This window comes from Nyctereutes procyonoides, unplaced genomic scaffold, assembly GCF_905146905.1.
Source record: "Nyctereutes procyonoides isolate TBG_1078 unplaced genomic scaffold, NYPRO_anot_genome, whole genome shotgun sequence".
NCBI lineage: Eukaryota > Metazoa > Chordata > Mammalia > Carnivora > Canidae > Nyctereutes > Nyctereutes procyonoides.
The window spans coordinates 9,312,871-9,337,381 of NW_026575052.1; the positions used below are offsets into that span (position 1 = coordinate 9,312,871).

General features: G+C 39.9%; 1 protein-coding gene across 2 annotated transcripts in view; it reads right to left on the reverse strand.

Annotated features, from left to right (window-relative positions):
- Window positions 1–24,511, reverse strand: part of LUZP1 (leucine zipper protein 1) — an 88,811-nt gene that overhangs the window by 44,935 nt on the left and 19,365 nt on the right. The window contains exon 1 of one of the 2 annotated variants that reach the window (XM_055331052.1): window positions 23,966–24,009. The exons of the other annotated variant lie outside the window; for it this stretch is intronic. The gene's annotated coding sequence lies outside the window, so the exon portion shown is untranslated. Of the gene's footprint in view, window positions 1–23,965; window positions 24,010–24,511 lie in introns of those variants that run through there. 2 annotated transcript variants of the gene reach the window in all.

Below are 24,511 nucleotides of genomic sequence, written 5' to 3' on the forward strand. Positions count from 1 at the left end.
AGGTAAATATATTGATCGCTGGTGGACCTGGACTCTAGAGTTTATCTCTAGAAGATGGGAAGTTTCCTAAAATAGCTCCCAATGAACACCTGCTAGTGTACATGTCCTACATGTACTCCTCCCCTTGAGTTTATTCTGGGCCTCAAGACTTACTTCTAACAATGAGAATACAGCAAGAATTATGAGATATCATTTTTTCAAGGTTTTATTTATTTATTCATGAGAGACACAGAGAGAGAGAGAGGCAGAGACAGGCAGAGGGAGAAGCAGGTTGCTAGAGGGGAGCCCGATGTGGGACTTGATCCTGGGACTTCGTGATCACACCCTGAGCCGAAGGCAGACGCTTAACTGCTGAACTACCCAGGTGTCCCTCTGAGATGTCATTTCTGAGATTAGGTTAGAAAAGACTGAATTCTTTCTTGCTGGCACTTTCTCTCTTTCGCCATCTCTCTGATGAAGTTAGCTGCCGTGCTGCAGAGGCCCATATGGCAAGGAGCTGAAGGCGGCCTCCATCTACCAACAAACAAAAAATTAAGGCCCTCAGTCCAACTATTCATGAGGACCTGAATCCTATCAACAGCCTCTGAGTGAACTTGAAGCTGCCCCTTCCTCAGTCATACCTTGATGGTTGACATCTTGAGTATAGCCTGTGTGAGACCTAGAAGCAGGGGATCCAGCTAAAGCCATGCCCAGCTTCCTAACCCATAGAAACTATGATATAATAAAATGTGTATTGTTTTATGCTGCTAAATTTTGTTATGTGGCAATATATAACAAACCATGTATATAAAAAAAAAAAGTGGGGGGGAGCACCTGGGTGGCTCAGTTGATTGAGCGCCCAACTCTTGGCTTCAGCTCAGGTCGTGATCTCAGGATCAAGTCTCACGATCCTGAGATCAAGTCCTGCTTTGGGCTCTGCACTGGGCATGGAGTCTGAGATTCTTTCCCTTTCCCTCTGCCCCTCTTCCCACTTGCACTGTCTCTAAAATAACTAACTAAAATCTTAAAAAAGATTTTTTTTTTAACAAAAAAGGGAGGGGACATGGAGAGAGAACCTATGGATTAAAAGATTCTTTAAGGGATCCCTGGGTGGCGCAGCAGTTTGGCGCCTGCCTTTGGCCCAGGGCGCGATCCTGGAGACCCAGGATCGAATCCCACATCGGGCTCCCGGTGCATGGAGCCTGCTTCTCCCTCTGCCTATGTCTCTGCGCCTCTCTCTCTCTTTCTCTCTGTGACTATCATAAATAAATAAAAATAAATAAAAAATAAAAAATAAAAAAAAGATTCTTTAAAAAAGACATTTTGACCAATCACAGTGTATGGATCTTAAATGAGTCCTGATTCAGACTAACTGTAAAAAACAAAACAGAGTCACTGATGAGAAAACAAAAATTTGAATGACTGGATATCTGATGGTATTAAAGAATTCTTAAGTTTTTTATGTGATTATTAAAATTGTAGGGGATCCCTGGGTGGCGCAGCGGTTTGGCGCCTGCCTTTGGCCCAGGGCGCGATCCTGGAGACCCGGGATCGAATCCCACGTCGGGCTCCCGGTGCATGGAGCCTGCTTCTCCCTCTGCCTGTGTCTCTGCCTCTCTCTCTCTCTCTCTCTCTCTCTCTCTCTCTCTCTCTCTCTGACTATCATAAATAAATAAAGAAAAAAAATTTAAAAAAAAATAAAATAAAATTGTAGTGTTTTAATTTTAAGAAGCCCTTAACTTTTAAAGATAATGAAATGCTTACAGATGAGATGATATAATGTCTGGAACTTGCTTCAAATAACACAGAATGGGGTTAAGTAGATAAGGATATAGATGAAACAAGATTGGCCATAAGTTCATAACTGTTGAAACTGGGTGTGGGCACATGGGAGTCCCGTTACAAAATTTCCTTTGTATAAATTTAAAATTTTCTCTAACAAAAAACCTAAGAATGGGGAGAAGGTTTAGGTAGAATCCAAGAGCCCAAGGGCCCTTCCAGTTCTGACTATGTAGGATTAGCTACTAATTCCATAGTACCTGAAAGCCTATATACTACAGCCACTCTGACGTTCCATCGGTTTCCTATACTGGATACACCATTTCAGTCCGTGTCAGTAACCAACATTACCAACTTTCCCACAAAAAAACTCTGTTGAGCACCTAGATCTGATGAATTACTTAAAATAAGATTATCTGCACACTTTGGCCCATATAGGTAAAGAGGATGGAGTGATATGGCGGCTAATTGCTAGATGTTTGGCACAAACCCAGGAATCACCCTGGGTCTTCCCAGTATGGGAAACCAACCTCTGTTGTGCTTTATTGGGGCTGCCTTGGGACACTCCACCATCCCACCTACATGGGTGTTTTTACATTTCCTCCCTGTGCTATATATAGCCTTGCTTTTTTAATCCCTTAAAGTTTTCTTTCACTAAGCCTTGAGAATCTCAATTGCTGTGAATGACCTATTTTCCAATTTCCAATTGTGTTCAGCTAATTTAAAAAAAGAAAAAACCTCATGATCAACAGTTTTACAAGAAAAGAACTTCAACAGGGAAAAAAATGTATCTCCTTTTTCTTGTCAGAGTTTCTGATTCTTGGGTTAGAGAATTAATCTTTGAAGTTCCTACCAGACAAGAAGATTCACACAACAAAGTAAAACTGGGACAAATGAGAACTTCATAACTATATTCTAGCCCCTACTCTTGACCCTCTCTTTAAAAAGAACAGTCCTGAGATTTACACTCTGAGGGTTTTCCAATTATTAGAAAAATCTAGGAGCTTTCAAAAATATCATTACTATCTGGTAACTGACTCAATTTCTACAATGAGTCAATGATATGATAAAGGAGAAGCAGAGCTAGAAGGACTTTACAGACAAAGAAACTTAGGAAACATAACATTATACGTAATGTATTCTGTGGACTGATCAGATACCCTAACTAACTACAAAGACATTTTTGAGACATTGATTATGATCTTATCTAGATATTACGGATCTGTTAATTTCATTAAATTTGATAATGGCATTATGGTTATGTGAGAAAATGTCCATACTTAAAGATGCATATAAAAGTGTGTAGTGGTGGGGCACCTAGATGGCTCAGTCGGTTAAGTATCCAACTCTTGACTTCAGCTCAAGTCATGATATCAGGGTTGTTGTGAGATCAGATCCCATGTCTGGCTCCACACGGAGTCCATTTGTCCCTCTCCTTCCCCCTCTGCCCCTTCTAACACATTTATTCTCTCTCTCAAATAAATACATAAAATCTTTAAAAATGTGTATAGAAGTAAAATGACAGGATTTTTGGGATTTGCTTTAAAATTTTTCAGCACATTAAAAAGAACAGAAATAGGGGATCCCTGGGTGGCTCAGTGGTGTGGCGCCCGCCTTTGGCCCAGGGCGCAATCCAGGAGTCCCAGGATCGAGTCCCGTGTCAGGCTCCTGGCATGGAGCCTGCTTCTCTCTCTCTCTCTCTCTCTCTCTCTCTCATAAATAAATAAATAAATCTTTAAAAAATAATAAAATAAAAATAAATAAAAAGAACAGAAATGAACCAAATGTAGCACAATCTTAAAAATCATTAAATATAGATATATGTGGGTTCGCTGTACTAGCCTCCCTCCTTTTCTGAACATTTGAAATATTTCATAATGAAAAAACATTTAAGGGTCTTAAGCATTCGACTCTTGATTTCAGCTCAGGTCTTTTTTTTTTTTTAACTTTGTTTTGTCTTTAAGATTTTACTTATTTGACAGAGAGAGAGAGAGAGAGAGAACACAAGCAGGGGGAACAGGAGAGGGAGAAGCAGGCTCCCCGCTGAGCAAGGAGCCTGAAGTGGGGGGCTTGATCCCAGGACCCTGAGACCATGACCTGAACTGAAGGCAGATATTTAACCCACTGAGCCACTCAGCTGCCACTCGGCTCACGGCTTGACCTCAGGGTCGTGAGTTGAAGTCCTAAACTGTGCTCCATACCGAGCATGGAAGCTAATTAAAAAAAAAAAAAAAAAAAAAAAGATTGAATGCTAACACCTAATACAACCAAACTCTTTAGCTATATCTACCAGAGCTGACATATGACCCAGAATCATATTCCTAGATATACACCCAAGAAAAATGAGTGCATACATTCACCAAAAGACATACACAGGACTACAAATATCCATGGCAGCTTTATCATTCAGCCCAAACTGATAAGATCCCAAATGTCCATCAACAGTAGAATAAATAATTGTAGTACACAGGGGATCCCTGGATGGCTCAGCAGTTTAGCGCCTGCCTTCCACCCAGGGCATGATCCTGGAGTCCCAAGATCGAGTCCCACATCGGGCTCCCTGCCTGGAGGCTGCTTCCCCCTCTGCCTGTGTCTCTGCCTCTGTGTGTGTGTCTCTCATGAATAAATAAATAAAATCTTAAAAAAAAAATCGTGGTCCATCCAAACAATGAAACACTACATACTCCTACATACAACACGGATGAATGTCCAATATACAGACACAATGTTGAGCAAAACCAGCCAGACTCAAAAGAGTGCATGCTGTCTGATTCTGTTTATATTCTATTACATGAAACTCAAGAATACAAAAAACTAATCAATGGAGATAGAAGTCAAAATAAACGGTTAGTTGGGCAGCCGGTACTGATGGTGAGGAAGAAGCACAGAGAGCTTTCGGGAGTTGTGGAAATGTTCTCTATCTTGACCTGATGCATACCTTGATGTGAATAGTCTTTACATGAGAACATAAAAAGTGAGCACTGGGACACCTGGGTGGTTCAGTTGGTTAAGCAACAGACTCTTGATTTTGGCTCAGATCATGATCTCAGGATCTTGAGATCGAGCTGTGTCTAGCTCCATGGTGGGCGTAGAGCCTGCTTAAGATTCTCTCTTTCCTTTTGCCCCTTCCCCTATTCATGCACACTCTCTCTAAATAAATAAAATCTTTAGAACAAAATTTTTTTTACATCGGGCTGCTTCTGGAAGCTTAACAACAGAGATTTCAAACTTTTTCTAAGATAGGCTTGAGCTGACTGGGACAGGTTCAGTGACCTGAGAAATTACAAAAAGAAGAAAACAATCTTATGTCTTCTGAGAAAGAGACAATTTTCTACCTGATATCCTCCCTTTGTGGAATATTAAGCTAAAATAAGTTATCTCAGTAATGTGCAAACAAATATGGGAGTAAAAATCAGAATCCTAGGTATCGGTATTTTATAAAAGCTCTGTAAGCAATTCTAATGTGCAACCAATGCTAAGGATCTTTCTTCTACCTCAGCGAGCTCAAACTTAAGACTCCCAAGCCTTCCTACTTCCATTTCAATAGAATTGTGAGGCAAGGTAATAAGAACCAAAGCTTGAAAAGATGGTGGAGCAGAGAGGAGGGAGAGAGTTACAAGTCGGAATCTAGGGCAAGGGAGGAAAAGTTGAAGTCACTGCTAATGGAACTACGAACAAAGCCGTAAGAGAACGAATATCACAACTCTATTTTAGTTCCAGCTTCACTACCAACTAGCTATGGGTATGACCTTCGGCAAACAGCTTCATGGCCTCCCTATGATCTCACACAGCTTTTAAACAATCTGGAGAGGAAGGTAGAGGAATCAAGTAGGAACAGGCCCCTTTGAAAGACCCTAGTTTTGCCTCTAACATAGATAGCACTTACCATCCTGTATTGTAATTATCTACTTGTTTATCTCCCCCACCAAACTGTGAGCTCTTAAAAGGCCAAGATTATAGTATTTCATCTTCTAATCCAAGCACATGCATAGAACCTAGCACATAGTAACAGTTCAATAAAGTTCAATAGCTAAATAGCTGAACACTATGAGGAGTGCCTATATATATGTTCTTAAAAATATAGGTGTACTCACACAAAAAAGAACAATTCATCTCCCATGTGTAACACTGGGTAAGAACACCAAGTAATATTATTTTATTAACACCAACTAAAGGAACTCCAGATTCCAGGATGCCCACATTCATCAGAAAGGCTGCCCAGAGATGTCCTGCCAGAGCCCTCAAAAATCCATGCCATGATCAGTCAGTCCACTAGCTGTTTTGCTTTATTGAGATAACTACCTCTCTTAAGTTTTCTTTATCCTCATGAGAAACAGTTATACAGATTACTTTTACTTTATTTTTTAAAGAGAGAGGGAGGGGCAAACGAGGGAGAGAGAGAATCTTAAACAGGCTCCACGCCCAGTGCAGAACCCTACACGAGATTTGATCTCACGACCCTGAGATCATGACCTGAGCAGAAATCCAGAGTCTGATGCTTCACTGACTGAGTCACCCAGGCGCCTCTACAGATTATTTACATGTTTTAAGCAAAAAATAAGGCCAAGTGAGAAAAACCCCAAGACTACAAAGGGCCACACTGAAAAGCTGCTGACTTAACTTCCCTGTGTATAAAGCTAAAGAAATAAGAGCAAAATTTGCTCCAACAGGAAGCTCTAAACCCTGCTGACCAGAGGGCCAGGGTATTTGTCAGCAGTGCACAGCCAATTCGGGTATTTGTCAGCGGGGCACAGCCGATTCGGGTATTTGTCAGCGGGGCACAGCCGATTCGGTCTCTACTTGCTCCAGTATTTTCTTCACTAACTTGTATTGTTAGCATTTTCCCTCCACCACTATGAATTCTCACCAGGACAAAGGTCCCACCTTCCAGTTAGGAAAGTCCAGCTCCTCTAACTAAGCATATAGTACTCAAAATCAGACCACTAAACCTGTTTTTCTGTCCTAATAACTGACATAAACTGTCTTTCCCAAAATTAAAAGTAAAAATTAACAGGTTGGCATTCTTCAACAGATTCCACTATGCTGGTGAAACTACTTTTTTTTTTTCTGCAAACTAAAAATAACTTATTTATCAAACAGGAGCATTCCTCAGGTTTTTTTGCCCTGTCAGCAACCCAAAGCTCCAATTCCTCAAATCCCTCACCTAGAGTGTTTTCTTGGATCCCAGTCTCCCTGCCTCTCCATCTTCCCCACTCCTCCCCCTAATCCCTTACACGTAACAAGAGACCTAAACTCCTTTCCCCTAACTCAAGCTTTATAAGTTCTTTCCAGTTACAAAGATGTATAAAGCTCAGAGGCTAGATGGGCTGAGCTGCAGCAAATAATGAAAAGCTAAGAAAAAAAACGAAGGACAAGACAGGACATGATCAGGAAGTTAGCTAAATGCTTTTCATTCAGGCAGGAATGGAGGGAACTCCACCCACTGGGAAGAAGAAAGCAGGAGGGTAAATGGTTTCCAGTACGGAGCCAGTCGGTATCTTGCCTTAGGTCCTGACAGCACAGACATCAAGCCTGCTCTAGGGACAGACTCACCCCCCCCCCAAAAAAAAAAAAAACTCGAGTATCCTACAAGAATCAGTAAACTGTCCTCAGGTTGAAGTGACATTTTCAGGAGGGACAGACTCCCATAATTTAAGCCAAACAAGCCAAGCTTAAACTGCAAGTTTTCTAGTTATACAGAGCTGAGGGGCTCAAATCATTCCACTAGGAAGTGGGAGTTCAGATGAAGCTAGAAATCCTGTCCCTCAGTGGCCCTCGCTCCCGCTGGGCCCTGTAAGCTGGCACACATTTTCCAAAGGTGGAAACTAACTGTGGACTTTGAACTTCCTTATAGCCCCCTGTTCTTTGCAACAGCATCAGGAGATGCCACAATACTATGCCACCTTATAGACTGAACAAAAAGCATCTGCTATTCTGGAACAGTTACTTGGGATATACTAATATACTCCCCACAGATGCAACTTTGAAGTCTTCTCTCACTTTTATTTTTAACCTTTTACATTCTCTTTAAAACACAAAACCAAAACTGGCTTATCTATAAAAACCACATTCTCAGAAACATTCCTACTGAAAAAATAATTAGCCTGAGACCATCCAGGGCACAACTGCAGAAGGTTCCCATACATAATCTATGCTGTCTGAGCACACTGAAAGCAGTGGCCCTTCATCAAACCGCAAGAGAACCTTCAAAGAATATCAGAGCTAAAAAGGTCTTTGAGGATCAATCATCCAGCCTGCCATCGTAAAGACGGGGGAGATAAGGTCCTAAGAGAGGAGAAAGGAGGCCTGGACCTAAGAGCTGGGTCAAGAATCCCAACCCAAACCCCTGACACAGCCTCCTCATAAGACTGAGTTTATGGGAGTCAAGTGGCTAAGGAAGGGAGCAGGAAGAAAGTCAGTGTATGGTTCCAAAGAGACTAAAACCCTGTGAACTCTCCTTTTCTGCTGCTTTGTGGTGTGACTCAGGTCCAGTGTCTGCTCCTTCATTCATCTTAATTTCAAGAGATTTTCTCTTAAACGTTACACAATTTTTACTAAGAAGCAAGAAATAGGGGCACCTGGGTGGCTCAGTTGGTTAAGTGTCTGCCTTCGGCTCAAGTTCTTAGGGTCCTGGGATCTTAGGGCCCAGGATCTTAGGGTCCTGGGATAGAGCCTCGCATAGTATTTGGGCTCCCTGCTCAGCAGAGAACCTGCTTCTCCCTCTCCCCCTGCTGTGTTCACTTTCTCTCTCTGTCAAATAAGTAAATAAAATCTTTAAAAAAAAAAAAAAAAAGAAGAAGAAGAAGAAGCAAGATATAAATTCCTATCCACACCTTACCTGGGCCCCCCAATCACTGGCAAGGCAAAATCAAAAATAACCAAGTGCTAAATGTAATGACTACAAGAATCCTGAAGCAGAAACGGAACAGCCCTTGGGAAAATGGGCACATCTTAAAAAGACGATTCAACTGGATGACCCTATTGAAGGAAACTACATTACCAGACTTCATATTCTAATATCCAGTCATATTCTAGGCCTTGGAGAAAGATTCAATTCTCTAAATCTTGGTTTAACAGTAAAATAAGAAATACAGACTTTCATTCATTCGAAGGCCCTTTCAAGTTCTAAAAGACTCCACCGCTTTCTAAGAGGGCCCTGCCAAAGACAGTAACCGCAATCGTACCCAAGAGGGAAGGCACAGAGACTTAAGCTGGGCCACCAGCCTCGAGATGGGTGCTGGCAGATAGGCTTTGGAGCTACTGGCCTTCCCACAACCTGACAATGAGCATCAATGGTACTACTGAAATTCAACATGGGGGAAACAGTGCATACTTTCTTCAGCAGAGTGCCCTCTAGAATGCCAGCTGTGACGCCTTAAGGATCTGGTTGGACCACCTAGAGATAGTTTAAATTTGCCACAGCTGATTGTTCCCAGCCTCTCCACGAAATCAAACCAAGTATTTACTGTCTACCACTAAATATATTAAATACTTTCTCAATATCCTCATTCTCTATTTTCTCTTTGATTTAGCATTTTACATGTTAAAGACCCATGGGAAAAAAAAAAGTAAAAATCTTAGTAAGTAACTAGAAGTTTCAAGTAACAGAAAACAAAACAAGACAAAACGACTGAGCATAAGCAAGCTTTTTTCTACAGCATCTAAGTCCACACAACGAATGTAGCATTCTCCTTTCAGAGACTGCTCCTTCCCAAGGGTGTGGCTGATGGTGAAAACACCAAATAATGTAAGCAAAAGAGGACCAGTTTGGTTTTCTGCTGGCTCATCAACAACACATCTTAATACAGAAGCTACAGTGTATCAGAGATTAAAGCCAACAACTGAATCAATGCAAAAGGAAATGCAAGCTCTGATGTAAATTATGAAAAGTAATGAATCTTAAATAAGCAAATACTTGCCGGCCCACCCACTAAGCCTGGGATAAAGACAATTTCTATCAACAAGATTACAAACAGTAATTTTCAGACCTCAGTATGGATATGGAATTACTTGTTAAAACTGCAGATTCCCAGGCACCAGTCTCAGATATTCTCATTAATTGGATCTGTTGTGGCGTCCACAGACTTGCATTTGTAGGGCAGCCTGAGTGGCTCAGCGGTTTAACGCCGCCTTCAGCCCAGGGCCTGATCCTAAAAGACCTGGGATCTAGTCCCGCGCGTCAGGCTGCCTGCATGGAGCCTGCTTCCCTCTCTACCTGTGTCTCTGCCACTGTGTGTGTGTGTGTGTCTCTCATAAATAAATAAATAAAATCTTAAAAAAAAAAAAAAGATTTGCACTTGTATTCTGATACACAAGGTCCAAAGGCTATGCTTTATATAATACTGTGAGGAAAAAGGACATTACTAGCACTCCTGGACACCAAAATGTACATTTTCCAGGTGGTGTAACCTCATGCCTGGCTGATTTTCAACAGTACCAGACCTGCTCCCTCCCATACTGAGAATCAATATGGGCTGATTTTAAGCACTTTAAAAAGGAAATCCTCACTTCCATCTCCTAAAGCAAGTTCCAAAGTCAGTCCACTCCTCATACCAAAGATCCTTCTAAAGGGTTACTGAAACAACCCATTTGGGGTCCTTTTCTTGGATGGTCACTCACTGGCTTCATGCTGGGCTGTGTGTTACTTCTCAGAGAGTCTTCCATTCTATCCTATCTGAAGTGAATGAGATCCTTTCTGAAAATAGCACCCCCTTCTCTTAACTTAGTCCTGCTTCTCCTGTTTGACTTCTTTTCATAGTGCTTAGCATACCTGAAATTTGTTATATTTTACATTTATTTACACTCTCCCTTGCTAGAACATAAGTTCTTGCAAAGAGGCTTTCCTACCACTACCACTGTACTCCTAGCACCCAGAACGGTATCTGACATATGGTAGATGCTCGATAAATGTTTACCAATGAAAAAAACACCATTGCAGAAAACAAACGAAGTTCTTGGTCTTTCATCCCATTCACTTTGCCTGCCACATGCACTGTCAGCAGCGTCATCCTTTAGATGGCTACATCACTCAGGAAGATGAATCTGGGTGCCAGCCCAGAAAGGCTCCCTGCCACATGACTTTCACTCCCCCTGGTAATGTGAGATTTTTCCCAACTGAACTGCAATAGAGGTTTAAAGGTCCAGCCTACAGATGTTTCCAAATGACTTATATTCCATAGGAATGACTTGGCTTCTACTATGTGAGAAGTCAAATGCAATGTTGGCAACCACCAGGGTGAGAGCTGCAAGTTTCAACAAAAGCAGAACATAGTATGTTGGCAGCCAAGAGACTTCACTCGATTCTGCATTAGGTCAGCCAAATCCTTTCCGTCAAGACCTAGCTAACTCTCACCACACACATTTGCCTATTCATTTGCTTAGGGGCAATAATGACTTTATAAAAGGCAGATACCAAGTGTTTCATATACATCACCCTAATCCTCAAAACAATCCTACAAAATAGGTATTATGTATCCCCATTTTATAGATTAGGAATTTGTAAATAATTTACAACTAATAAACAAGTAGCAGGCTGAATTCTAAATTCAAGTCTTCTTGACTTTAAAATCTTGCTTTTTTCAGTTTTAACACTTTCATTTCTAAGGCTCTCCATCGCCTGTCTCCTGCAGTAAGGCTGGCACATGGAACATGTTTAATAAATGTTTGCTGAATTCATGAGAGTTAAATAGGATATTTTACCTCAAGCTCAGGAATCTACCTAAGATCAATTCTTCAGGACTTTAGTTAAAAAAATAAAAAAACATGTTCATTCAACTCCCTTTGATTAATAAGTCATGGAAAACACAGCTTTTTCAGTTTAAAAAAATACTGAGGTTATTCCAAAATGGAACCTATCACAACATAATTCATTACTATGGAAATCTGGATATAAGGCAAATGAAATCATGAAAGCAGTGTTGTTTAGCACGTTAGGAGGCAGACATGAAATAAAATGGGAGGTCAAGTTTCAGCTAAGTTTCAGCTATAAAATAGTGATAAATGCTCTTGCCTCCCCAACAGTGGTGTCCTAAAATTTAAATGTGATAATGCTTATAAAAACACTTCATAAACTGTAAAGCATTATACAGAGATAATTATTAGTGTGACTTGAACCTTGAAGGCAGAATAAAAATCTGATAGAAGACTCAACCTATAATAAGGCCAACATTATTAAAAGTCCCACTACATTTGAGTGCACTTAAGAGGTAAATGTCCGGGATCCCTGGGTGGCGCAGCGGTTTAGCGCCTGCCTTTGGCCCAGGGCGCGATCCTGGAGACCCGGGATCGAATCCCACGTCAGGCTCCCGGTGCATGGAGCCTGCTTCTCCCTCTGCCTGTGTCTCTGCCTCTCTCTCTCTCTGTGTGTGTGACTATCATAAATAAATAAAAATTTTTAAAAAAAAAGAGGTAAATGTCCTATAAACTTCCAACTAATCCTAAACTTTCCTTAAGAAAGAATGTGACCTCGAGAGAACTATGTAAGTGAAATAAGTCAAAGACATATACCATGTGATTTCACTTATATACATACAGAATCTAAAAAACAAATGAACAGAGAAACAGACTCATAAATACAGGCAATAAAATAGTGGTTGCCAGAGGGGACAGAGGTGGAGAAATAGGTGAAATTATAAAATAAACAAACTTCCAGTTATAAAATAAATAAATCATGGGGATAAAAAGCGTAGCATAGGGAATACAGTAAAAAAAAAAAAAGTGCCTTACCCTTTGTATGTCTTAGGTTCTATTTCTCCAACCATTAAGTCTTTCAATGGCAGAGAAGTGAGATATAAACAATATATTATTTTGTCTTGAGAAGGACCATGAATGATCTCACCACAATGAATAGAGGGGAGGGGGAAGGGGAGCCTGGGTTCCTCTATATCCAGAAAATTCCTTCCTGTCATGCTAAGGCACTTATTCAGATAGATCTACAAACCAGGGTGATTAAAATAAGAGTCCAGAAGATTTCTTCCAGCTTATAAAAGCTATGACTCTTAGGGACAGCCAATAAACACTATCACAGCATAAGCCTATATACTGGTTTAGCCCTCCTTAAGCTAAAGAGAAAATAAGAATACAGAAAAGATTCTCAATAATCTTAAATAAAAGACTATATAGCATTAGTCCTAGTTAATGTCATAACATGTATTTATCAATGACATGGCTGAGATTGGTAAGAAATGATAAAATCCTTCTTAAGCCAAAGGGGTTTAGTTAGTTGACACAGAGTTAGCTAATTAGTTAAGGAGCTATTGGGATTGTATGTGTAGGTGGTTGTATATTTATTTATTTTAGAGGTGGGGGTGGGGGACAGGGAGAGTCTCAAGCAGACTCCACACCCAATGCAGAGCTCTATCTCACAACCCTGAGATCACCACCTGAGCCAAAACCAAGAATCTGAAGCTTGGTTTTAAGCAACTGCACCACCCCTCCTCCAGGAAATCATCCAGTGGTTGGATTTTAAGTAATGATCAAGATAAAAATCTCACCATCAGGCTCACATTCTCTTATTCAGCCCTCAAACGTAAGTGACCATTGCCTTACCAAAATCTAAATTATAAAGATGACAATGAGATTTGGAATCTTGCAACACGTTTTAACATCAGCATAGCCTTTCTTATATTTTCAACATTTCCCCCAATCCATCTCTCAACAATAAAATCCTCCCAACTACTCAGCACCACTGGTGACACAAACCCCACCCCATCAAACTTTCCCAAGGAAGTAAGAATCACTTAATTTTTTTCTCCTGGTTCATTTGTTTTTTTGCATCTGTTTCTATATCTACATACAAACCCTGTGCCAGAATCACAATTTCACATCTGCAAGTGATCCAGGCCGTCAGAATTTCAAAGAATACAATGCGCAGGCAGCCGGGGCAGCTCAGCGGTTTAGCGCCGCCTGCAGCCCAGGGCATGATCCTGGGGGCCCCGGATCGAGTCCCACATTGGGCTCCCTGCAAGGAGCCTGCTTCTCCCTCGGTGTCTCTGCCTCTCTCTCTCTTTCTCTCTCTCTCTCTCTGTGTGTGTCTCTCTCATGAATAAATAAATAAAATCGTTTAAAAAATACAATGCACGTCTTACCAATAAGTATTAGTTGATCAACTGGTTCAGAATACAAGATACTAATGCACAGACAGGATTTATTTACATTACAACTGCAAACTGAAGTCTAAATTCCTAGTCTGTCACTCGAGAGGCCCTAGCATGCTAGTCATTATCTTTCTCTTTCCCTGGACAGACTGATCTACTCATTATTTCCTATGGACAAGTTCCTTCATCTTATACCCTTTGCCTGGACATCTCCCCTGCCCAGAATAGCCATCATGTCCTTCATCTCATCAAATCTATTCAAGAAACAATTCAATGCCATGTCCTCTTCAGTGGAACTCTTCCATACCCACTACTCATTAATTCTTCCCTTCTTGAGCACCTAATGCCATCTACACATAAGCATATACTACCATGATGGAGCTATTATTCTCTTACACAGTATACTCATTTTTATGTGTTTATATCATATTACTCCAACTATTATGCAAAAGTCCTTAAGGTTAGTAGAGATTTGTCATTCCTTTATATTCCCACCAGTACAATGTTATGAATATAAGTTATTCAATAAAGATCTGTTTAAGGAATAAAAGAATATTTCCTCTCATCTAATACTGTAGTTATCCACAAGAGCATGAATAAAAAAAAAAGAGCATGAATACCGTTTTTCTACTTCTTTATCTCTGACAAACACCTAACAGAAACTAAATGCACTGAAATAAATGCTCAATTATAGTCCTCTGGCACATGCTTCCAATTACACCTTTAATTAAGTCAACAAATACTCCTTAAATACCTACTCTGAGCCAGGCATTAGGCTAGACATCATTCTCATTTCTTATGTTTTCAATTTATCATGTTCATTGATATTCGGAAAGGTCCAACAGTTGATCATAATAAGCTAACAAAGCCCTGAACCTCATCCCCTGCAATAAGATGACCTCATTTTATTGACCAAAGAAATGCAACTAATTGCAGCTACCTGCAGGGCACCCTACAAACTTGTAGTTATTTTTCTGTCAGAGAACATAGAGCACTTCACTGCTCAATTATATGTCAATCTCTCATTAATTACTGTTCAATAGAATATTTTCCTTTTTTTAAGATTTTATTTATTTATTCATGAGAGACACAGAGAGAGAGAGGCAGAGGGAGAAGCAGGCTCCCTGCGGGGAGCCCGATGTGGGACTCGATCCTGGAATCCAATAATCATGGCCTGAGCCAAAGGCAGATGCTCAACTGCTGAGCCACCCAGGTGTCCCCAATAGAATATTTTCAAAAAAAAAAAAAAAAACAACTATGAAAGACAATCTTGAGAACTCTGGAAACATCTGAATATGAACTGATATATATTAGAAACATAATTTTGTCAGGTGTGGTAACGGTATAATGGTTATGTTGTCAACTATCCTTATTCTACGAGGTTACACATCTGCAGGTTATCAAATAGTTAAGAAACGGTGGATACACATATACAAATATACTACATAAGTAGACTAAAGCAAACAGTTAATAAGTATTTAATCCAGCTAAAAGACCTAAGTATTTATTAGACTATTAGTTTTTTTCTCTAAGTTCAAAATGTTTCATAAGAAGGTAGTGGGGGGGGTGGTCCCTGGGTGGCGCAGCGGTTTGGCGCCTGCCTTTGGCCCAGGGCGCGATCCTGGAGACCCGGGATCAAATCCCACATCGGGCTTTCGGTGCATGGAGCCTGCTTCTCCCTCTGCCTGTGTCTCTGCCTCTCTCTCTCTCTCTGTGACTATCATAAATAAATAAAAATTTTTAAAAAATTAAAAAAAAAGAAGGTAGTGGGGGGGGGAATGTTCCTCTTAAAAAATTTTTTTTCTAAGTTGTAACTACTTGGTTTTCAGCACAAGCTTTAACATATAATTAGACAAAAATTGATCAAGAAAGTACTATAGGATCCACAAACTGAACCATTAAAACACGTGAAATATTAACAGAAGGAAGAGGAAAAACTAGGGATGGCAAAGACAACTTCCAGTCCAGCCAAGGCCAGATCCTTCTTCAGCAGCTTTGGGTTTAGAAGATGATACCATATTTTAGAACCCTGCTTCTAGAAAGCAGCTGTTCAGTACAACACATGCAGACCCAATCCTTCAGCCTCACCCTCCCAGGGAGATAGTCTATGATGGGAAACTAAACCACAGTAACAATATATATTAATAGGGCTTTCTACCCTAAGCTCACAAGTACTATTCTGAAAATACAATTTGTTTTTTATTGCTGTTGTTACTTAAGCAGATGTTAAGAACTATAATCACAACTACCAAAGTAATAACTGATTCAGAAAAGTACCATCAGTGGAAGCTAAAGCCATTTGGTAGGAGAATAAGATATTCACAAAGTCCCAAAGTCACCCCATAGATTACAAAGGGGAGTAAGTACCTTTCAATGAAGAGGTCAAATTTATCATCAACAATAATGGAGCTAACATTATGTGCCTCCCAATAGGACACAAAAGGAACCTCACAGCACTGCCTACGTACTATTTCTTAGCAAAAAGTGTTTACCCTGCATCTCAGCATGAGAAAACAATCAGAAAAATCCAACTTATGGGACATTATAACTGGCCCAGACTCTTCAAAAGAGCAAGTGTTAAGATACACACACAAAAGTTAGGAGTGGAGAATTTTTAGATCACACATCTTCAAACTAAAGTTTTATTGGAGTTCAGACATGCCCATTCATTTACATACAGTCTATGGGTGCTTTTCTCTTCAAGAGATAGTATGGTCAAAATATTTACTATCTGTACTATCTGGTCCTTCACAGAAAAAGTTTGCCAATCCCTGCTCTAGATTAAAAAGGATCCCTGGGTGGCGCAGCGGTTTAGCGCCTGCCTTTGGCTCAGGGCGCGATCCTGGAGACCCGGGATCGAATCCCACGTCGGGCTCCCTGCATGGAGCCTGCTTCTCCCTCTGCCTGTGTCTCTGCCTCTCTGTGTCTCTCATGAATAAATAAATAAAATCTTAAAAAAAAAAAAGTAATTTTCCAAACCAAAAAAAATTTAATGAGAAGAGTGGCATTAGTTTTACACTTCTGCAAATCCCTTTGCAATATCATATCTGCTTCTGCATCATGCTTACAATATGGCATTTTGTTTGATATATCCAAAGAAAACAGAAACTTCACACATTATATACTTGAAAAGATCACCTTGATAGCCTTTTAAGATGATTAGAGATTCTTCTATGATACTACACCATAACTTGACAAATAGTAGTTTTTCACAAGTTAGTTGAAACACAGAATCTGGGCACCTGCATGGCTCAGTGGTTGAGTGTCTGCCTTTGGCTCAGGTTGTGATCCCGGGGGGTCCCAGGATTGAGGTCCACATCAGGCTCCCCAGAAAGAGCCTGCTTCTCCCTCTGTGTCTCTGCCTCTGTCTCTCATGAATAAATAAGTAAAATCTTTTGAAAGAAGAAAGAAAGAAAGAAAGAAAGAAAGAAGAAGAAAGAAAGAAAGAAAGAAAGAAAGAAAGAAAGAAAGAAAGAAAAGAAAGAGAAAAGAAAGATAGATATGGAATCTGAAGCCATATACATAAGAACTTTTCATACTCTGTCACATTAAAATCCATTGGTCTATCCTGTACTTCAAAGGGATCTTTTACCAAGTATGATTTAATAAAATCATGCTTTGACCATTTGGTAAATACTGGCTCACTAAGTTGACAGATATGCAGATCTTAAATGCTGACACATTGTACAGTATCAAAAAATCACTAGTGTTAACATACTGCCAATCCTGTCAAAAAAAGACTGCACTGGGAAGCTAACAAGCTCATAGTAACAGAAAGAAGTTATACAAAATTCTAATCATTGCTTGAAAGTCTGAATTTTATAATTGGCAATAGAGGGGGAACCCTGGGTGGCTCAACGGTTTCACGCCTGCCTTTGGCCCAGGGCACGATCCTGGAGTCCCGGGATTGAGTCCCACATCGGGCTCCCGGCATGGAGCCTGCTTCTCCCCCTCCTGTGTCTCTGCCTCTCTCTATGTCTATCATGAATAAATAAATCTTTAAAAAAAAATTGGCAATAGATACTTTCAGTTGTTTTCTTTAAAGTGACAAACTTCATTTCACTCATTTCCCAAAAAATGATCCCAAATACCCAAATATGAGTTACCAGTTTGTCACTCTTTTTTCTTTTTTTTTTTTAAGATTTTATTTATTTATTCATGAGAGACAGAGAGAGAGAGAGAGAGAGAGAGAGGCAGAGACACAGGCAGAGGGAGAGGGAGAAGCAGGCTCCATGCAGGGAGCCCGACATGGGACTTGATCCCGGGTCTCCAGGATCGGGCCCTGGGCTGAAGGCGGTGCTAAACCCTGAGCCACCCGGGCTTCCCTGTCACTCTTCTTTAAAGTAAAAATGACATTTCATGAAAGAAGAGGTTTAGCCTGCAACTCGAACCACCAACTCTTCAAATAAAGACTAGACCCTGATATGCAGAGGTATCTCACCCCATTTCAACACACGGAATATTAGAAAGATGTATATGTGTACTAAAAAATAATTTAATAAAATTAATAATTTTTACTGCTTCATCAAGAACATTCTTTAAAAAAAAAAAAAAAAAGATTATATATTTGCCAGAGAGGTAGAGAGAAGCAGAGAACACAATCAAGTGGAATGGCAAAGGGAGAGGGAGAAGCAGGCTTCCCAACACCTGAGCCGAATGGGCAGACACTTAACCAACTGAGCCACCCAGGCACCCCCAACAAAAACATTCTTAAATGAAACCGGCATTTGTTGTTTTACTCCAAGTATGTCACAAACAGAACTATTACTACTACAATTTGATACCACTATCTTGATTTGTGCTAAGGCACTAACAGCTTTATCCACCACTGATCACTTTTACATCGTCAGTACAAGTATCACCAAAGTGAAAAAGGCAAATGACGTCTTAGTATTATTATGAAAATGGTTCTGACCTTGCAGATTCCCTTAAAGGGTCTTGGGGACCCCCAGAGATATGTAAATAACCCTTGAGAACCACTGATATAGGGAAAGGTACATGAGTATTCATAATACTACTCACTCAGTTGTTTAGTAAGTTTAGAAATTTTCAAAAAAAATCATTGAGGAGATAAAAAAAAAAAGAAACCATAAAGAATTCTCAACTCTATTTTAAAAAGAGAAAACTCCTTCCCCAATATTAATGAATATTCAGGTGGTACAGCAATGTTCTTTGGAAAAACAAAGAACAGTAGTGGAAATTAGCTGCCCAAGGAAGGCAACCCCTTGAGGTTTATTTCAAGAAGAATCCATGTAACAAAGAAACTATCAACAACAAATACAGGGCAGCCCCGATGGCCCAGAGGTTTGGCGCCGCCTTCAGCCCAGGGTATGATCTGGAGACCCAGGATCTCCCACACAGCAGACTCCCTGCATGGAGCCTGCTTCTCCCTCTGCCTGTGTTGTGTCTCTGCCTCTCTGTGTGTCCCTCATTAATAAATAAAATATTTAAAACAACAACAACAAATACGATCATTTTGGCCATTTTTGGCCATATTTTAAGCCAAAATAGGGATCAAGAGTCCCTGTTTTGGCCTAAATATATTTTGGAATTCAGAATTTCTTAGATTTTGGAAAGATAATATAATAGAGATTAGGACAATACCCTGTAGGCAAACACATCAATATTTCCACAACTTAAATATATGAGTAATCATGGGATGCCTGGCTGGCTCAGTCAGTAGAGCATAACACTCTTGATCTCAGAGTCATGAGTTTGAGCTCCCATACTGGGGGTAAAGCTTACTTAAATATATATAAAATATGAATACTCATACTAAGTAGGATAATCATAAATAGCCTCACTTCAGTTCAGATTTTGCAATGAAGTATATCATGTTTTTCATTTTTTTAAAAGATTTATTTATGTATTCATAAGAGACACAGAGAGAAAGAGGCAGAGACACAGGGAGAGGGAGAAGCAGGCTTCCCACAGGGAGCCCCATGTGGGACTTGATCCTGGATCCTGTGACCTGAAGGCAGATGCTCAACTGCTGAGCCACCCAGACGTCCCTATGTTTTTAAGTGCTTTTGCATTTTGAAATTACAGGTAAACAATTGTGTACTCCTTGGGAATACGCTACGCTCCTACTCAAAAAAAATTCTAGCAGCCCATGCTAGTACCTATTTATTGGGTGAGGTTAGGTTGAGATTTTCAAGAGAATTGTATTTGTGATTCTACTGAAGTTGCATATTCCACTGAAAAATTGGAAAAACCACATTAACAGGAAAAGGTGGTTAGGAATAGGCAGAGTGCCAATATAAATCATTTTCATCAGCAGTCAGTGACCAGAGACACCATGGGCTGGGAGACTCTAACACCAATGGTGCTGGAATGGAATTGTTATAATAAATCACAGGGAGTCAGTCAACTGGAGACCTTAGAGCTGCATATAACTCCCTAAGGCTGAAAACAGGCCATGAACAAGAGAAAGATTTAAAAACTAAAACTAACCACCAACTTATACCTAAAATATGTAACAAATATGTCAATCCCATTTAATACCATATATTAATTAAAAATCAGAATTTGGAGGCAAGTTATTGTATCCCTTAGCTGAAACACTGGCAAATTCCTGATACTACTTCTTAACCAGATTCTAATTTAATAATCCATGGCAAAGTGCTATACTAGAAATAGTGAACTCGAAGTCCAGGCAATCTCAGTTTTCATCAATTCTGCCACAAACTAGTTATACGGCCTGAGTCAGACACCCAGCAAATGCAACATTAAATCAATAACCCTAACTTTTTTATGCCTCTAACTCCTCACTTGTAATAGAGAACATTAGATTAAAAGAATTATAAAGGTCTCTTTTACCTATAAGTTCTTTAATAAAAACCCAGATTTATTCAGATGACTGGAGTTGGTCAGAATTTACTATGACTAGTTTTAAAGAAAGACAGGGTTCTTGACTGAAGACAAAAAAAAATAAGTTTTCTAGCAAAAGTAATACCATGCACACAAGTTTTATATTAAGAACAAATGACACAGTATAATCTTAACCTATAACATGTGTCCCCAAAGACCTTATCAACTCAAACAGCTTTAGTGGTGACCTTAAAAACTACCTAGTCTAAACTGTTCACTTTATGGGGGAAAAAACTGAGAATTACATTATATGCCCAAGGTCATACTATCTGGCTGTGGCAATGCTAGGACTAAACCCAAATTTCCCTGGTTGACAGTTGAATGTTCACTATCTTTCTTATAACCCAAGGCCTCAAGAACTGTTTAACTTCAGTGCTACCTGTAACATGGCAATCCCTTTAATCAACATATGTTCTTTTAGGACATTTAGTTCTACAATATCATGCAGATTCTAGACAAAAAAAGATCCAAAAATTTGGAGAAAATATCTGCAAATCATCTAACAAGAAACTGGTATCCAAAATATACCGAGAACTCTTATAATTCAACAACAAAAAGATAAACAATTTTAATAATGGCAAAGGAGGGCAGCCCCGGTGGTGCAGTGGTTTAGTGCTGCCTGCAGCCTAGGGTGTGATCTTGGGGACCCGGGATCGAGCCCCATGTCAGGCTCCCTGCATGGAGCCTGCTTCTCCCTCTGCCTGTGACTCTGCCTCTCTCTATGAATGAATGAATGAATGAATGAATGAATGAATGAATAAATGCAAAGGATTTGCATAGGAATTTCTCCAAAGAAATATATACCAATGGCCAATAAGTACATGAAAAGATGCTCCATCATCATTAGTCATTAGGGCAGTGCAAATCAAAACCACCACGTGATACCACTTCATACCCACTAATATGGCTATCATCAAAAAGGACAATACCAAAGGTTGTGAGGATGTGGAGAAATTGGAACCCACATACATTGCTGGTAGGAATGCAAAATGATGCAGACAGATGCTGTGAGAAAAATCTGGTAGTTACTCAAAAAGTTAAAGTTATCATATAACCCAGCAATTCTATTCTAGGAATATCTGAAAATATATCTGAAAGCAATGAAAACTTGACATAAAATTGTACAGCAATCTTTATTCATAATAGCCCCAAAGTGGAAACAACCCAAGTGTCTTTCAACCGATGAATAAGCAAAATGTGGTACATACAATGGGGTACTATTCAGCCCTAAAAATGAAGTACTGATATATGCTACAACACAGATGAACCTTGAAGACACTGTGGTAAGTAAAAGAAGCCAGACACAACAGTCTACATATTGTATGATTTCCATTTACACAAAATGTCCAGAATAGGCAAGTCCAAAAAAAGAGACAGAAAATGGATTATGGTTGCTAGGAACTAGAGGTAAAAGAGAATGGAGAATCACTGCTAATGGTATGGAGGTTTTGTCTGGGGTAAACAAACAAACAAAAAAAGGTCTTAAATAATGGTGATGCTTGTGAATTTTATGGTATGTAAATCATATCAATATATATTTTTGTTCATTTTATTTTAAAGATTTATTTATTTATTTTAGAGAGAGAGTGCCAGAAAGCGGGGGGGGGGGGGCAGAGGGAGACAGAATCTCAAGCAGACTGCCACTGAGCACACAGTCCCACACAAGGCTCAATCTTACAACCCTGAGATCATGATCTGAGCTGAAATCAAGAGTTGGTGGCTTAACCACCTGAGCCCCCCAGGTGGCCCTGCTGGTTTTATTTTAAAACACACAGAGAGACACCAAAGTGAACTTCTCACTCATGCCTTTTTGGGTAGAAAAATACCAATAGAAAGTCAATGCATCAAAGTCTGGATTCATTACTTACCGAACCAGGCATGTGCTATAAAGAATACAGAGAAAATACTCTGTTCTTATGATATTCATATTATAAGCCGACAAAAGTAAGCAGATAATTACAACAATGTGGTAAGGGCACAAGCGTTCCAGAAAATGTACTACAACAAGAACAGAAGCACAGAAGGAGCGGATTTTTAATGAGTTACGAAAAGTTTCATAGATCTACATGAGATCTTAAGAAGGAACAGAACAGCACCTCTCTCCAGGCAGAAAAACTACTATGTATTGGTCCATGCTAAGCAACATAATGGCTTTTAGAGACAGGACAAATCCTGTGATCCAGGGGTCCTGCAATCGAGTCCCACATCAGGCTCCCCACAGGAAGCCTGCTTCTAACCTCTGCCTGTATCTCTGCCTCTCTCTGGGTCTCTAATCATAAAGAAAAAAAGAAATGGGACAAATCCTTTTTCTGAAGTGGAGGTTCATGGTAAAATTTAAGTTAAACTCAGAATGAGAAGAACATGATTATGTGTTTAAAAAAAAGGGGCAGTATTGAATCATGGGCAAAATACAATTGGAAACGCACATATTTAGCACAGCAAGACGAACACAGACTGCTGAAACAGCACTGACTGGCTGCAGGAGTTGGTACGACTTGGGTACTATTTTAATTTGTCTCTTCCAAAGAAATACTGCCTCCAGCATTTCAGTTGCTCCAGTTCTTTTCTGCATATGTAACATCTATGTGCCAGCTATCTATCTCCTCTCATTTCATCTTTACAACAAACCTGAGCTCAGTACTAATATCCCAATTTTAGCAAGGAACTCAATCAACTGCAGGAAGGTTAGTAACATTTCACAGTACTGTATCATGCATTCTGTTCACTGTCATCAATTTATTCTCTCCATCAATCCTTAAAACAAGCCTAAGAACTAGGTATTATTAGTACTTCTCATCTATAGAGGAGAAAACTGAAATTCATGAAAGTTAAATTTGCCCATAGTCACGCTGGGAATAAAAGGCAGAACTGGGAATTAAATCCAGGTCTGCATGATCTCGTCCCCTTGATATATCACTTCATCTATCATTAATCATCATTCAGTCTAGTTCAATATGCTTCAGTTTTTATATTCTGCATTTCCAGTAACTAGTCTCTTGAACAGCAGGTACAATATACATTTGCTGAAGACATTGTTCCTATGTGTTAGAGCTAAGGGAAAGCCAACCGCTGTTAGCTGGAGAAATCCTAGCCAAGAGAAAAACCCAACACAAGGTCATTTCTGAAAAACTCTTTTTAGGTTTTTCCAAAGAGTTGGGAAGAGCCTCCAAAGCTAAAGCAGACTAGCCCGAGGGAGACATGCAAAGAAATCTTTTCATCAGGAATGGAAAGGCAAGTCTTACCAAGATCTGGTTACAGCAATGCAGAGATTATGCAGTATATACTGCAGTAAAATCAAGTGCTGACAGCTGAGCTAGATCAAGCCGCATGAAGCTGTTAAAAAAAAAAAAAAAAAAAAACTAGAAAACTAGAAGCACTTAAATCCTAAAAAAATGCCTCTAAACATTAACTGCAGGAAACCAACACACGACTAAAGAGTGGGATTCAGCTGAAGCAGTTCAAGAGTTAAATACATAAAACAACTCACATGACAGCACAGCTCCTACTGGTAGATCACGCCTCCCACTCGGTTTACCTTTTTTTTCCACATAGAAAAGGTAAGCTGTTTTCTCAGTTCCCAGAGAATCCGATACCCTTCGAATGTTGTTTCTCAGCTCGCTAGATGGCTACACAGGACACAGGAATGACACAGCAACATCCCCCTCTAACAGCAGGAAGGGAATCAGGGACTAGAAAAAGAAATGAGTAGCTGGGAATGATCTTCCCGTTCCAAACACCACAGGCTTGTCCTACTTATATACGAGAGGTGACTATTATATGACACTCAT